Below are 16,408 nucleotides of genomic sequence, written 5' to 3'. Positions count from 1 at the left end.
CACTTGAACTGAGATATTTTTTTCCAACCAGCTCACTCCACTCTTCCTGTAAATACTGCCTTATCATTGCTTCGGCTCCCGTAGGCCCATGACAGCTGCAACGTCTGACCCCAGTTTTTTCATTTTCAGCCTTCTTACAGTCTGAATGTGGCTGACCTGCAGCATTAATTCGAACCCTCCCTGGAGTGCGGGAAAGTGCCTGTACTTTGTCACCTGTTAGAATCATGTTTTGATGCACCGCAAGGGTCGCACCGGGGTGCAGATCAAATTGAACCTTCACCGCTTGAAATACCTGCCCACTCCCTCCCCTTTCCCACACTGTACTGAGAAAAGTAATAATGTCACTCATAAGGCAAGGTCACCCTCTCCTTTTCTTCACCTCTCGTCCTATTATCGCCTTCTGCACTTTCGCCGGGCTTTCTTTTGCAAAAAAATTGTCATGAATCATCTAAGCCTCTTTCCCACCAGCTATATTCTCTCCCTATTACATTTTTACATTTTTTTTAACACATGGCCAATTTTGAGATGGAGAAGGGAAAGGATTTTTTTTAACCTATTTTGCTCAATTAATGGGATGCATCGTAGCTATAAATTATGCCTCTGCTGTGCAATTGTTAAGGTAGGCAGTTTCTAGGGGATTTGGAGATGTTTTGAAGGCTTTCAAGTGAAGAGATGGTGTAAAAAATTGCCAGTGGCGATGCTTAAATTGGTCACGGTTGCTGAAGCCAGACAGACACGAGTAAATAATTTAGATGAATACAATTGTAAGGCTTATGTTCACTTTTCATTCATCTGAAAGCAAACCACTTGGCTTATTTGTATGTTTCATTTATCTTTAATTAACCTCAATCCGTTCACCTTTACAAAAACACAGAGGGGTCCAAACATCTGCATTCACTATCGATAATACTTTCATTAATCATTTACCAAAACAAACAATCAAAAACTATCAAAAAAAAACAACAACAAATAAATAAAAAAGCAAAAAAAAAAAAAAAAAAAAAAAAAGCAGGCCTTTGTATTGTATTATAGTTTCTATTTATTAACTATTTAATAAATCCATTCTTTAAGAACTGAATTTATGTTTAGCAAAGAAGAAACATGGAATTATTGATATAGTGAACTCTTCTGTAAGGATACGCTACTAAATGTTTATGGAAGGAGACTCCAGTGTGAATGTTTAGTAATCAGTAAGTTTTTCCACCATGGGAAAGTCATGAAGACAGAGAGGTTTGGACTCTCCAGGTTTTTGTATCATGACAGCTTGTTTTTTTTTGTCTTATTTAGTTTTTAAAATGTAGAAAACAGACAAGGCTGATGGAGGAATGTGTGTTTATAGCTGCTTGTTTCATGAACAGCAGTAAATGTAACTATAAAATTATGGAATGTGATACAAATGTTGGCAAAACGTTGGAAAATAATCCTCATCAGTGGTTGAGGATTATTAGCGCTTAATTATACGGCATCGATCTACCTAACACGAACTAAATATCACAAAGTCAATCAGATATAATTCCATTTAAACAAATTTCTCAAAGATCTACAAACTTACTAAAACAACCTTAAAGAAATGTATTGAGCTATTCCTAAGCAATAAGTTTCAACAGGCTTAAATATTTTCCTACTTCGTGTTGAATTTAAAGCAGAAAGCTCTTAGTTCCAGAACTTGGCTCTCTAGACCGTAATGTATAATTAAGTGGTCATCTACACTTACCTCAGCAGGGAAGATCTTAAGCTCCCCCCCATTCTGTAGTCAGGAGAGACCACCAGAACGGGAGCAGGTGGGTTGTTCAGCACAGATGGTGGCCCTCTTTGTGATTCCATGGACAAAGCCACCACCCGCATAGAGAGAGACAGACTCAGCCTTGATCATCCCAACTAATCAACACTGCTGCCAGCACCTTCGTTTCAGAGCAGATTTTGTTTCTCGTAGCACTATGAAGATTCCCGCTGAAGCACTTGTCATGCATGTTTGAAAGAGTAAAATTCTTCCGAGAAAGATTTTCACACCTCTCAATTCTTAAAAAAAAAAATGTTCAGGTCAGAAGCGGCTAATTAAGTCTGCTGGCGAAAGGCAAAATGAGATGATATGTTAACCGTTTGTTGCCTGCCTCCCAGAACAAAAGAAGGAATAAAAGAAAAGCAGTTCATGTTGACCAACATCTGATGTAGAATATAGCTCTTATAAACTACAATCTTAAGCACAAATGTTTAATCTTGTCACATAATCCGTACTGATTCGTATCCAATATATAAGCAATGCTTGTCTTTTTATTAAAATATAAGACAAGGCCCAAAAATCTGGAACCACTTTGAAAAATGTAAATTTTATTTAGAATTGAAAATAAACCTCAAGACCTAACGATACTACGAATGATCTCAGAGAGCTCCTAATATCGCTTAAACATTTCTAACTAGAAATCTTATCTTAAAAGAGATTCAGGACCTTTTATATTAGAGAGGATGCAGGACTGAATCTGTTACTAACTAAGACACATTTGTTTGAAGAATTATCGGTTATCCAGTAAAAATAAAAAATAGGAGCCTTCATATCTATGTTAAGATATTTGAGGCTATATTGTGTAGGGATTATGTTCGTGACCGATCATTTTAGAGATGCGCTAACATCTGTATGTAATAAATGTAAATGTAAACATCTCCGACACAGCGCAGAAATATCATAGAGCCAAATGATATCATTTCTGCCGCTATAGCATTTCGGAGGTGTTAATTCTAATATGATTGGTCACAAAAATAATCCCTACACGATCTAATCTGTAGCATCTTATTAACTCACTATCATGATTACATATTATATACAAAACATTTATTTTCCCTCTTCACCTTTCAGTTATTTTCTCGTCTGATAAAGAAACTATTAATCCTCCTAAAAGTCCTCCTCACTACTCCTTAGACATTTTGATCTTATGAGCTCTTTTAAGGGTTAAGATGCTTCATGAATATCTTTTATCTTTACTAGGATCTTTTTTAAGTTTAAAGGTAAATGCTCACATTTCTAAGAAATTTCTTAGAATTTTGTCACTGGGAGCAACTCTTTGTACTACGAATTTTCATGAATGCAGTCCCAGGGTTTTAGATTATTTTGAAATGTTTCAAGGGGGCATGGTGGCTTAGTGGTTAGCACGTTTGCCTCACACCTCCAGGGTTGGGGGTTCGATTCCTGCCTCCGCCTTGTGTGTGTGGAGTTTGCATGTTCTCCCCGTGCCTCTGGGGTTTCCTCCGAGTACTCCGGTTTCCTCCCCCGGTCCAAAGACATGCATGGTAGGTTGATTGGCATCTCTGGAAAATTGTCCGTAGTGTGTGAGTGAATGAGAGTGTGTGTGCCCTGCTATGGGTTGGCACTCCGTCCAGGGTGTATCCTGCCTCGATGCCCGATGCTGCCTGAGATAGGCACAGGCCCCCCAGTGAGTAGTTCGTATAAGCGTTAGAAAATGAATGAATGAATGAAATGTTTCAATAAATGTTCAGTAAAAATAATTCTGTTCAAAATTTAAAAATATCAGAAAAAGTTCAAAAGTCTGCATTATTTCTAGGGCTTTATTTAAATATAAACAAATCTGTGATAGTGACCATATTAACTGCTTTGTAGAAAAGGTCAGATTTTCCTCGTGAAATTTCCCCTTTATTGAAGTATGTGTTCAGACGGTGTTGGAATGGATTTAATCTAAAACTCGCGGAGATCGTGCCGGCTCGAGTGCTCGATCATTAGAACGCACGTCGGACGGGACATGCTTAGAATCTCTGAACCTGATGTATATATTTCAAAGGTTCTGCTTTTCATTGAAGTTGTCAATAACATAATTAGCAATGAACATTTCTATGCAAATAAAACCATTTTCTGAAGTGCTCTTGTAGCAGGTGTGCTTTTAGAGCAGTATTTCGTGATTCCACTTGCCATGAACATACAGTATTCTGGTTTCCTGTGTGCATCTGGCAACCATGCCATGCTAGCTTCTTCCCAGTCTGCACGTGAGATCACATCGGTAGGTCAAGAAAGTTTATGTGCTGATTCATTCAGACCTGTATTTAACATAACAGATGATTTCACAATATATACTTGTATAATTGTGATTATAAGATTATAAATTACTGCGATATACGCATAAGTATTGTTAAACATTTTTTTCAACAGTTTTGCTTAACGGATACGATCTTATCTTTCTTAGCCGCGTGCTGCTTTATTTGCTGCACAAGTCCTAAAATATGCCCAGTCCTAAACTTATGTGTTGCCCAGATTCAATAAATGAGGACGTGGTGAGAAGGAATGTGGCGAAGTGAGTTTATTACACAACACAACGTAACTCAGAGAAAACACTGCTACACTCTCAAAAATGTGGACCCTACTGTACATACTGCAGAGTGTTTTTTTTTTTTAATCCCTGCTAGGTGTTCATGTCCATACGCTGATTATCTACATGAATAAATCCTTTGAACTAAATACAAACGCAAACAATGGATTTATTCTGGTGTATTCTAAGTAATCTGCCTTTTTTCTTTTTTTGCTTGAAAGACATCATCATCATCATCATCATCATCATCATCATCATCATCACAGACTGTGCCCAAGTGTCTTTGCGGTCTACAAACCTGGCCACACCAGACCCTGTTTCCCAGAATGCACCTTCATGTTGTCGGTCACAGTCACCAGCTTACTGATCGTCACCTCCTCTTGTATTTAAATGCATCCTCACTCAGAGTCACCCATTTAAAAGCAGCTCACACACAGACATTGTGAAGTATACGCTCAGTGTGTCTTACCTGTATTTAACAAGCTTTTATTCATTGATTGTGTCTCTGTTTTTTTCCCTGACTTACACTTTTCTGCTTTACACCATGCTATTTCTAAGATCACCAGATTTACTTGACCTTGAGTATCGTCCGTTGATTTCGATCCTCTGTCTCTGTGCTAATAAAACTACTTCACCTGCAATTGCATCTGTTTTTCATGACAGTTATTCAGTAACACTGCAGTTTATTTTGCTCAGGTTTGTCAGTTTTTCCACATATCTGTATGTTCCTAATTCTAAAAAGTCTGGATGTCATTCAATCTATTTTCCTTAACTAAAGAACCCGGCATGTGCGGTGAAGTAGATGGTAGGATTCAGGACACTTAGCATGTGGTTAAATGACACCATTGATGTGTATCACTGTATTGTACTTTTTCTATACATATCTAATGCAAATCTTCAGTGAAATCAATAGTGACTAGGGCTTTTTTTTTTTTTCTAGTTGTTGAAAGACAGAAGAAAGAAATAACGACTGCTAGCCTACTGCGCTTTCTTATCTGCTGGGTATCTATGAATAAAAAATGAATAGCCTGGATTCGTAATCTTCTTGTCCTGGGTGCTTGGGCTAGTGATTTGTCCACCTCTGCACTGGTAGTAATTAAGGAGCTTGCTCTTAGTAGGAAGGCACTCTTCTGGACTGAGATTGAATTTCTCGATTTTAAATTCTGAAGGAACCATTTTTCCAGCATAGAGGTCACCAGGTCAAGTGATTTTTATTGCCATGTTTAAAACCCTGGTTTTTAACGTTCTACATTTCCCTTCTTTAGATTGTTCCTTTAGTTGAGATTGCCACATCGATCACTCTTGCTTTTTTCTCCTCCACATCTACTATTCACTGCTTCTTGCTTATCTCTCTGAATCTGCAGGTTCAGATGTTCCTGTATACAATCAATAACGTGTAAGTACCAGGCTTGCCCTCTGATCGTATGGTACCTACTTCACGCACCTGATTATCAGTGGCTTTTATGAGGTTGTCGCTTGCTTGTCTAACCACAACATGACAACATAATGAGTGTAAATATAACTTTAATGAAGGCTTTTCTTGCATGTATTTCACACAGCGCTGCTCTGACCTGGATTGTCTCAGGCTGCACCTTGGGTCTTATCTGAAATGATACACCACTGCTGATTGAGCTAGTGCTGAGGGTTTGTTCTGTGCTGTCATGATTAGTAGCTCTAGTAGCAGTTTTTCTTCTTAGCCACCTCTGCTATCTGTCAGTGGTTCATTCCATGTCATGGAAGAGCAGCACAATGAGTGAGGCTGTATGAAACACATAATCAGGAGTAACTCAGCAGGAGTAACATTGTGTGACAGCGATAAGAAGGTTGACTTCCAGGTATTTGGTTAAACTGCTTTTTTTCTTTAATCTGTTCACTAATTATTCAACAGGAAAGTTCTAGGAAAGTTGGGCTGTAATTTTCCCTATTTAAAAAAAATGTTTTTCCTTTATAGAATATAAAATAATGAAATGTAGTGATCTACAACAAAAGTGTTAAAGCAACAATAAACTGCATTTATTTTCTAAAAAAAACAGATTGAATATTCTAGGAATCTAAGTTACCAAGAAATGCAGATCCTAATTTTTCACTCTTTTACTAAACTTTTGAAAAAACTAAAAAGTTTTGTTAACGTCGATATTTGCTTGATAAATGTCAATCACATGTAAACTGCCAAGCACGTTTATTGGCACGGCTGTACAGGATTGCATTTAGTGATGCCCTAAAACATCATAAACAGAAAAGCTCACACAGAGCTGAAAATGTCAAAATAACGACTAAACGGTGAAAATGCACCTCTTACACACAGCATGTGTTAAATCTACCAGTAATGTTACCCCACACACACACACACACACACACACACACACACACACACACACACACACACACACACACACACACACACACACACACACACACACACACAACTCTTTCTATTTTTATGGTGGTTTTTCTTTTGTCCCAGCTGAATGGCTGCTATTATTTTGTTTATGGATTGCTTTACTTCAGACATTAATACAAAGAGTTTCACAAAACATTTATTAAATTTGGATGTGTAATCGAAATGCAATTTAAACCTGGTAGTATAATATAATCCCTATGTAAAATTCCCAAATATACAATTTGAAGCCTATCAGTTAAGGTTCTCATAAGTTAGTTTGCTTATGTGGGATAAAATGTGGAATTTCATGTGAACCAATGTGTAAAAATAATAAAAGTATTATTATTATTATTATTATTATTATTATTATTATTATTATTATTATTATTATTATTATTATTATTATATCAAAACAGTTTACATGGTCAATATCACAAATTTGCTAACATTTAAGTAGCAACCTAGAAATAGTTCGGATTCTTGAATATTAAATATTTGAGACACCGTGAATCTAATATCTTTGTTTTAAATATTTAAAAATTCTAAAACCTTCTATTTATTTATTTACTATATATATATATATATATATTATTTTTGCTGCATGTAGTTGTAAATTGTTATAAATCTTTTTTTTTTTTTTACTTTAAAAAAAAGTAATGGTTTGAATGGCTTCAAATAATTGTATCACCCTGAAGGATTTTTTTCTGAATATGTACAATGAATACTAAGATCTGAAGAACTATGTAACAATGTGGGTGGGGAGCATAGTTAATATAACAACTGGGCTTTCCACATGCACCGAGAGAGGACTGCACTGTCTCATGCCACTAATTGATAAGTATTGTATTCTCCAAAAGAACACCAGACACCAGACACCAGGCTTTTATGATGGAACTGGAACAGCTGTGATCCAAACGTGAATCCCAAAAAACGTGGAAGCAGTGTGATTACTGCAATAGCCAACCTGGGCTCTGTTGTTGATATTTAATTAGCTCCTACAAGCTGAAGATGATCCCTGCTAGTCAGGGCACTTGAACATAAACATCTAAGGCTGGCCAGCAATTATTTAAGTGTTATCTGTCAGTAAGATTGGAGAGACCTGAAATAGCTGGCGATAAACCGTTCACTAACCAGCACCCTTGTGGGAAGTAGTGGCTCTGTAGCCGCGGGTCTGGTACTCGACAGATGTTTTATAAATATTTATTTGTTCTATTTACTCATTCATTTATGAGCCTCTCTTTGCTGCTGGCCTAGCAGCCTTGTTTGATTCTAACATCGCTTCCAGTGAAGGACCGTGGCTGGGGAAGCTCTCGGATCCTGAGCCGTCTAGGCCTCCGGTTTGACATTGAAGTCTTGGTTTATTGATCTGAAAAAAGTCTTAATACTTAAAGCTCACAGATGGCCGTTTTCCTTCATGTCGAAGTGTGTTTCAAGCTCGAAAGGGCTGACGTCATGAAAGTAATCTGAAAGATGAGATTATGGCGAGGTAGTGTTTAGCTCACACTAGCATAAACATGCTTCATGCCTGCTTTGTGAACGCTTGAATAGATAGAAGCTTGGATGGAAGATGAATTGATCGAGGGGTGGATTAACAGGTAGAATATATGGCTAGACATAGAGGAAGAAATCCCCCTGCTATGACAAACATCACTCTAGTGCAGATCGCTGATGTCAGCAAAACTTACAGTCTAATGCTGCTTCCTAAACCATCTGAGCTGAACAGGCACAAAATAAATCTATTACATATAAGAGCTTTTCTATGATTATGTGGACTGTGAAAGACATTCTGAGCCATTTGGTATGAACTTACTATTTATGTCATAAAGAAGACATTGACGAGCTTTGGTATACAAAACTAGTGCTGGTCTAAGCCTAAAAAAACCCTCTAATATTCCAGGTTGTACAAAGAGTCGCTTCCTTTTTAGGCTTTTCATGGCTAAAGATTAAGGCCCATTATTACCCAGCTTTCCTGGCTCTGTCCTCAAAACTAAGAGTCCCCTAATAAGCCAAATTGAATGACCACAATGGGAAGCTTTTATAGCACTGTGGTTCCAGGCTACCACCCTATTGTGGCTTTTTTTTTTACTAGGAGGCAGCTATTCCCTTTTAGAGTCACCCCCTCTTAATTCCGAGGTCGTGAACTATCATTCTATTGTGTTTTTTGCATGGACTTCATTTCCTGTTGCTTTGCAGGGTCAGTGCTTTCTTTCTGCCCTGGATCACCGGGTCTATTAAAGCAGAGCTGGACAAACTGATTAGGTAGACCTTAATTACTTCAGCAATGCCCCATTCTTGTGCTGAGTTCTTTCAGGACATCTGTATCATTCTCGAGTAGAGTCAGCCCATTTGTTTGAGTCAGCCTTTCTGTATCTGTCCTTCATTTTTCTACATTCTTTCTCACAGCCCCATATGACAGCACATCGCTCAAGCAGCTCAGAGCAGAATTATATATATATATATATATATATATATATATATATATATATATATATATATATATATATATATATATATATATATATTGCTTCTACCTGAAGCTGTTCTGATAACAGAACTTGTTCTGTCATAATTTGTAAATAGACAATAGATAAAGAAATAAACTGATTAATTGATTAATTAAAAAATAAAATAAAAATAAACCAAAGATAAAGATTAGACCAAAAATGAGTCACTTTTGGTGTCATTTATTTATTTATTTATTTATTTATTTATTTGTTTGTTTGTTTGTTTGTTTGTTTGTTTGTTTGTTTGTTTGTTTGTTTAAAGATATATCATTAGATTCAAATACAATGTTCTTAATATCTTTGGACATGAAAGCGTGTTAATGTCACGCCACTGCACACCTTTTCCCATATACTGTTCTACTAACATTCTAATTTTTTCTTTTGTTTTGTATTGTTTCAGAGAGATTTTTTTCTATTCTTTTGAAATCCCCCTGTGTCTTGAGCTCCCTTCGACGTTCAACATACCTGTACCCTGATAACAAAACCATTAGTGTTTTCTGACAACTTCCTGAGAGTCACTATACACACAGCGACACACTGTGCAGTAATTTGTTGAGTTGCTGACCTCGACACACACTCACACACTCATACACTCACTCACTCATTCACTCAATCACTCAGTGGACCATGAACTCCTAGCACAGGCTTATTTCCATTCTTCACCATGCACTCCTACCTCATGGTACGTTGCTCATTCACTCCATGGAGTGTGAACTCCTACTTCATTCCAAATACTATTTCCATTCCAGGCCACATCCTCTTAACTTATGTAACCTCTATTTTAGCTTGGTTTCCAGCCAGGACTATTTGCTGTTGTCTCTTTATTGAGTAGCTAATGATTTGTGACATGTTTTACCCAAGGTCAAGAGAGTGATTTTTTTTTTCCTTCTAGATTTTAAAGCCCCAGGGAACCTAAATCCATGGTGACTTTCCTTTTAGGTTGATGTTGGCTTTGCAAGTCACAATCTAGAGTACAGTGTATAAATAATTATAGGCTTTCCACTGTATCCCTTCATGTGTAAATCCAATGTGCTGTCCATGTCAGATTATATGATAAATATCCTCTAATGCAATGTTTCTTAATGGTTCTTAAGGTCCTTAGGAAACTCTAAGCAGGAGGCACAACTGACATTAACAAAGCAATTATATTTAAAGGTCCAAGCGCAAATGTAAAATTGGTCCTTTTGTGTAATTCAGAGGAAAGTTTATCTTTTTTATTTTTATAAATCTGATGAAGGGGGGGGCACGGTGGCTTACTGGTTAGCACGTTCGTCTCACACCTCTAGGGTCGGGGTTGGATTCCCACCTCCGCCTTGTGTGTGTGGAGTTTGCATGTTCTCCCCGTGCCTCAGGGGTTTCCTCCGGGTACTCCGGTTTCCTCCTCCGGTCCAAAGACATGCATGGTACTGTAGGTTCTTTGGAAAAATGTCCGTAGTGTGTGAGTGTGTGAGTGAATGAGAGTGTGTGTGTGCCCTGCGATGGGTTGGCACTCCATCCAGGGTGTATCCTGCCTTGATGCCCGATGACGCCTGAGATAGGCACAGGCTCCCCGTGACCCGATTAGTTCGGATAAAAGCGGTAGAAAATGAATGTACGAATGAATGAATGAATGAATGTATTGATGGAGCTGTAGAAGTAAACGTTATATGTAATATGCTATTAAAAATGACACAATGTATAGATTTCCAAGACAATGTGGTAAGATCTTTGTGCTAAGAGGTAAATATTAAAGTGCAGCTAAATCGTGTGTATCAGTGACCTTCAAACAGAAGCACAGACTCTGCAGCTGCTAGTGACAAATTAAAAGCAGCATGCGCTGTGGTCTACATTAAACTTAGTCTGTTGATTTGTTTAGCGGCTTCTAGCCACTTTTATTGTCTCTGTCCTCTGTGTGATTGGCTATGCTGCAAAAAAAAAGAAAATGAAAAACAGACCCGAAAGCCAGACGATTAAATTAGCAACTTTAACAACATTCTCCTAGACAAAGAAAAGCTTTTTTTCAGCCTTCACCACCTGCTATATTCAATATATTACTTATGTATTGATTGTTATGCATATATTTGTCCAGATATATGGTCATACTTCCATTTTTGATTTGGTACAATATAATACTACAATACTAATGTATCAAATGACATTTTGGTACACATGCACACCTTGGCAGTCTCCTCCAGCCCACGCTAATTGCCCAGCCCTGAAACTCATCCACTTCCAGCATGTCACGTTCCCATCCATCTTTCTCCACTTCAAATTACCTGTCGGCGATGTCACGGCCACCATACAAGCCTGCAGTTTCCTAGCAACACCTGGTGTGTTGGATGGGGAACAGGTGGAGCTTTGTGTCCGTCCTCCTGTTTTCTGTCCATTTGGGTAAATTCTGTCTATTCAGCCTGATGTTCTGACCCAGCGTGAGAGACTGCAGGTTGACTAAAAATAAAAATTAAACATAAATATTGTATTTAAAGAAATTTCTGGTGTGCAGCATGGCATGACTTTCTGTAGTGAGGATTTAAATATACTCATTAATATAAATCTATTAGGGGTCCAAGCACTGATTTGTATTTATTTGTGTGCTTTACCGGGTACTTAACTTTTACCTAGTAATACCTAGCGCACTAAAATAATCTTCCTCTCATCACATATCTCGATCGTTCCAGTTTATGTATATGCAGAGATTGGACAATGAAATTGATTTTAGTCCAAACCTATTTTTACAGCACAATAATTGATGAGTATAATGTAAAGATTTGCAGTCAATAAAGCATCAGTTTATTATATATTTTTGTTATACCCGGACATCCCTTCTAGACGGCTTCCTCTTGCAGGGACAATTAACTCCTGTTCGTCTTAATTGGTGGTATGCCGACATTACCCTGGATTCTGTGGCTCTTTATACAATATAAAGACATTGTTATTGTTCAGCATGGACCTTTGGCCATGTGCTTCTGTTCCGTGTCACGTGTCTGCCCCGCCTTTGTTTACTCCTCCCTTCTTGTCTGTGTTTCTGTTCTGTGTTTATTATGTTATTAAACCCTGTTTATTTGAAACTATCCTGCATTATACAAGTAACATTTTTGTCAATGCTCGATTATGGTGATATTTTATATGTGCATGTCAATCAATCTTCTCTGAAAATGCTGGACTCAGTAAACCATGCAGCACTAAGATTTGTGAGATTAAGATTTGTGAGATTAAGATTAAGACTAAGTAAGATTAGTCTTCGGTGAAAGTGCCTTTAAATTATTTGCTCCATCATCCTGGTATAAACTGCAGAAACATTTTATATTAGACTATTTACCAACATTTATGCAGTTTAAAATTAGAATAAAGGATAACTTGATTACTATATGCACATGTGCTACTACTGAGTGTTGCTGGTGATTATGTGGAGATTATGTTTAATTTAATAATTTAATAATTTATTATTTTTTTTCTTTCTGTCTGTTTTTGCTGAATATTTTAAATATGAAACTTTTTGTACTGCTGTCTTGGCCAGGACTCCCTTAAAAAAGAGATTCTGAATCTCAATGGGATTTTTTCCTGGTTAAATGAAGGTTAAATAAAAAAATAAATAAATAATATGGGTCTATCTTCCTCCTCCCAGTGTGACAGAATGATTCCGTGCAAACTCGGACCCAGCAGGATAGCTTCCAGCCTGGACCGGCTTATTGGTGGCATAATTTTTTTCCCTCCTCCTGGACTGTTCCTCCAGTCTGCCTATTTTCCCCTGGACTTTTTCCTTTTTTCTGTGACATCCCTTCGCATTTCATTCGGTGGGGGACATCGCTTCACTTCCTGGTTTTCCGTGGAGGACGTCGCCTCACTGGCGGGGGTTGTGCTCGGCCTTTCTGCTTGGTGGTAGACGTCGCTCGGCCCTTCTACTCGGCTGTGCACGTTGCTCGGCCCTCTCTGGCTGCGCCACCGTGTGCCTTGCTCACCCCATCTACCTTGCCATGTGCCTCGCCATGTGGGTCTGTCTTCCTCCTCCCGTTGTGACAGACCCCCCCCCATTATTTTGTGTGGATTGCAATATTTAATGAACAGCTCTGCTAATATCTGACTATTACAATAACTAAATTTTAACTAACTAACTAAAGGTGCGTCATACAGTACAGTCAATATGCCAATAGATATAAGTTAGCCTGCGTAGTGTGAATTCTGTAGTATAAATGACATTGGGTTCAGTGAATATGTGATCAAATGAATACAACCAAAAGGTAGGTGTTAAATTTGTAGAATGTTGATATTTAATAATAATGATCTAAGAATAATGAGTAAATATCTAAAATTTGCTGTGTTCTGAATCTGAGTGAGATCGGGCTCCTCACCTCTTCTGTGTCCGACAGTGTTCCTCTGAACTCAGGGTACACATGTGTTGGGAAAGCTAACGATGTCGTCGTCAGCTAAAACACATGCACAGGTTAATTTACTCCCTGAACAGTTGAAGACCCAGGAATGTGTTGCATTCTCGGTCACAGGAATCACGGCCCAGTTCCACACCAGTACCTCAGTACACATCACCCTTGGGTTCAGTATCTCTGTGCATGTCACAATCCAGTCTTTCTCATTACCAATATTTTATACGACCCGTGCTCCGTTTCAGAATAAACTACCAGTGTGAAAGCCTCCTAAGAGCCTTCAGCCAATATGTTGCTCTTGTATTCAACCATTAACAATCATTGTGTTTCAGTGAGGAGCAGTTTAGGAGCATCAGACAACAGTTAGTTCTGAGTTTAAATTTCTGGGCAGACACCAAGCCACTATTGGGCATTTCAGGAAGCCTCTAATCCTCACCTGTATTGTAATGTATGACTAATTAATTTGGATAGGTTAAAACAGTTAGCACAACACTAAATGTCAGTGCCTCATACGTACATTTTCTTTCCTTGAATCACCAACCATGCTGCATTGAATCATTAATAAAATTTGACATGACATGTTTGACCTCTTGCTTAGACAGTAGTAATTCAGTAACTTCCTGTTTTCCTGGCACCAGGGCATGACATTACAGTGATTAAAAAGCTTTTAGATGAACTATGATTTTGCAAATTCTTTATATGTAATTATGGAAATGAGCAATTATGCCAATAATGGCTGACTGCAACGTCAAATAGTTCCATAATGTATAGTTTCATTACTCATACAATGGCGTGCATGGTGGTGGACGTGATGAAGTTTCATTAAATCATTCTGACACCACAGAGTTTAAAAATGATTTATTTAAAATGATTAATTAGGTGTTTTTCTCAAGGCCGGTGAAATTTAACAAATGATTAAATCTATTTGAAAAGTCCATGTTTATTTGAGCAATAGACCACATTTTCACATGTTCATGCTCACGAACAGAACATCGTTTATATATTCGGAATGTTCAAAATAAAAAGCGTATGGACAACATATGGCGAATGCTTTCACAGTTTCTTCCTGATGATATGATTTGAATTATGGAAGTCTTTGGAGTTTGTACAATTCCAGACAGGACTGCTGCAGTTTTTACTGATTACAGTTTGACTGACTGAGGCAGCCAAGGAGGAATAATCGCTTGGTTTTATCTTAATCCAGGGCTTCCTGATTCCTTTGTAAAATAAAGATGAAGTTTTGAAATTATGATAAAACTGTTGATGACAACCGAATCAACTTACACCTAATACATTTTTTATACTTTAATCTGGGATGGACATCCATCTCCTATAAATCCTAAATCTTATCTCCATGCCCAGTAGTGAATAAAATTAAGCTTTTAAGAGATTTTTTGAGTAAATGGTTCGGTTGATTGACTATTATAGACAAATTGTGTAATTGATGTTACAACTTTATTTGATCAGTGATTGTATCTACACAAAGCTTTCAGATTAAAATAATATTTTTACAAGCTCTATCTAAATAGAGGTTAAAAAAAAGAAATCTTTAAGAAAAAAAAAAGATTCTTTAAGTCCTTTGTACGGCCAATAGAGCAAAACGTATCTACTTAAAATCTTTTCTCAAAGGGAAACCATTTGATGTAGGAGCTACATGGAAATTTTAAAAGTTTCCCCACAGGAACAACCCAAAGACCCATTAACCTACTGTAGTAATATGTCTAGGTGATGTTCCTTGGAGAGATTCCTCAGAAGTAATTAAACACCTTAAATAGGCGGTGAAATGACTTCACAATTCTAATAGTGAAGTAGTCTTCATTTACTGTTAATAGACTAGATCTGGATAACGGGGGGAAAAAACATAAAACATACAGTAATAACAATTATCAAAAGTGCCAGCCATCACCATCAGAAATGACTAACCCTTATGAGAACTAGATCCATTATCCATTACAGTAGAGAAAGGGTATTCCAAATAAAATTTATGACGGTCCTGTTGCATAAAGTACAATCTCTGGATAAGCAGGTAACTTGGCAGTATGATGACAACAGTAAAACTTATTAAGTATCTATTAATCATAAGTTGACTACTGACTAGATTCTGCCTATAAATAAGACAATTTAATAAGATGGATTATGTTTTGTTTTATAGTAAACAAACCAGAATGTATTACTTAATGCTAAACTATGACCATGTAGCTAATCTCTAGTCTCGTGAGCTACCTTCAGCTAATTTCCATAAATGCATGTGATTAGAGCATCTGCAACAAATGCTACAGATGCTACACAATTTGATCCATGTTAAGAGTCACTGAACTACAGTCAGTTTTCCCCTATATGTTTGTTGGCTCAGCTAAAGTATTTTTATCATCCTAAAGGTTTCTCTAGGTTGTCCAATAAATATGGTCCAGTAAAAAGCATTTGCCATATTGTAGAAGGGCCACAAGTTTAAAACCAGCCAGAAATGGCTGTGACATGGGTGGAAAATGCATCCTGTCAATCACAAAGACTCTGTGCAATCTTGGGCATGTGCTGTATGCAGAAGAGAGCAGACAGCATTGTCCTTGGAGTGTGGGAAATTGCAGGTTTCCGAAGGTTTACGTGAAAATAGGAAAAAGTCAAAACAAACAATCAAACAAAAAAAAAGTTTTATATACATCTTATATCAGAGGATATTTATTTGATTAAACTTCCCAAGTAGGAACTATTTACGATGCTAGAACCGTTAACCATTCAAAAAATGACTTTCCCAATAGGCAGTGCTATTGAATGGTTGGGCAGTATTACGTGGCACAACATTTCTTTCAATGCAAAACTAAATCCAGTGAAGCATTGCTCTTGCAGTAGTCAACGAGA

This window comes from Tachysurus fulvidraco, chromosome 2 (genome assembly GCF_022655615.1).
Source record: "Tachysurus fulvidraco isolate hzauxx_2018 chromosome 2, HZAU_PFXX_2.0, whole genome shotgun sequence".
NCBI classification, from domain to species: Eukaryota; Metazoa; Chordata; class Actinopteri; order Siluriformes; family Bagridae; genus Tachysurus; species Tachysurus fulvidraco.
The sequence above is the reverse complement of the archived record's forward strand: the minus strand, read 5'-3'. Positions refer to the sequence as shown.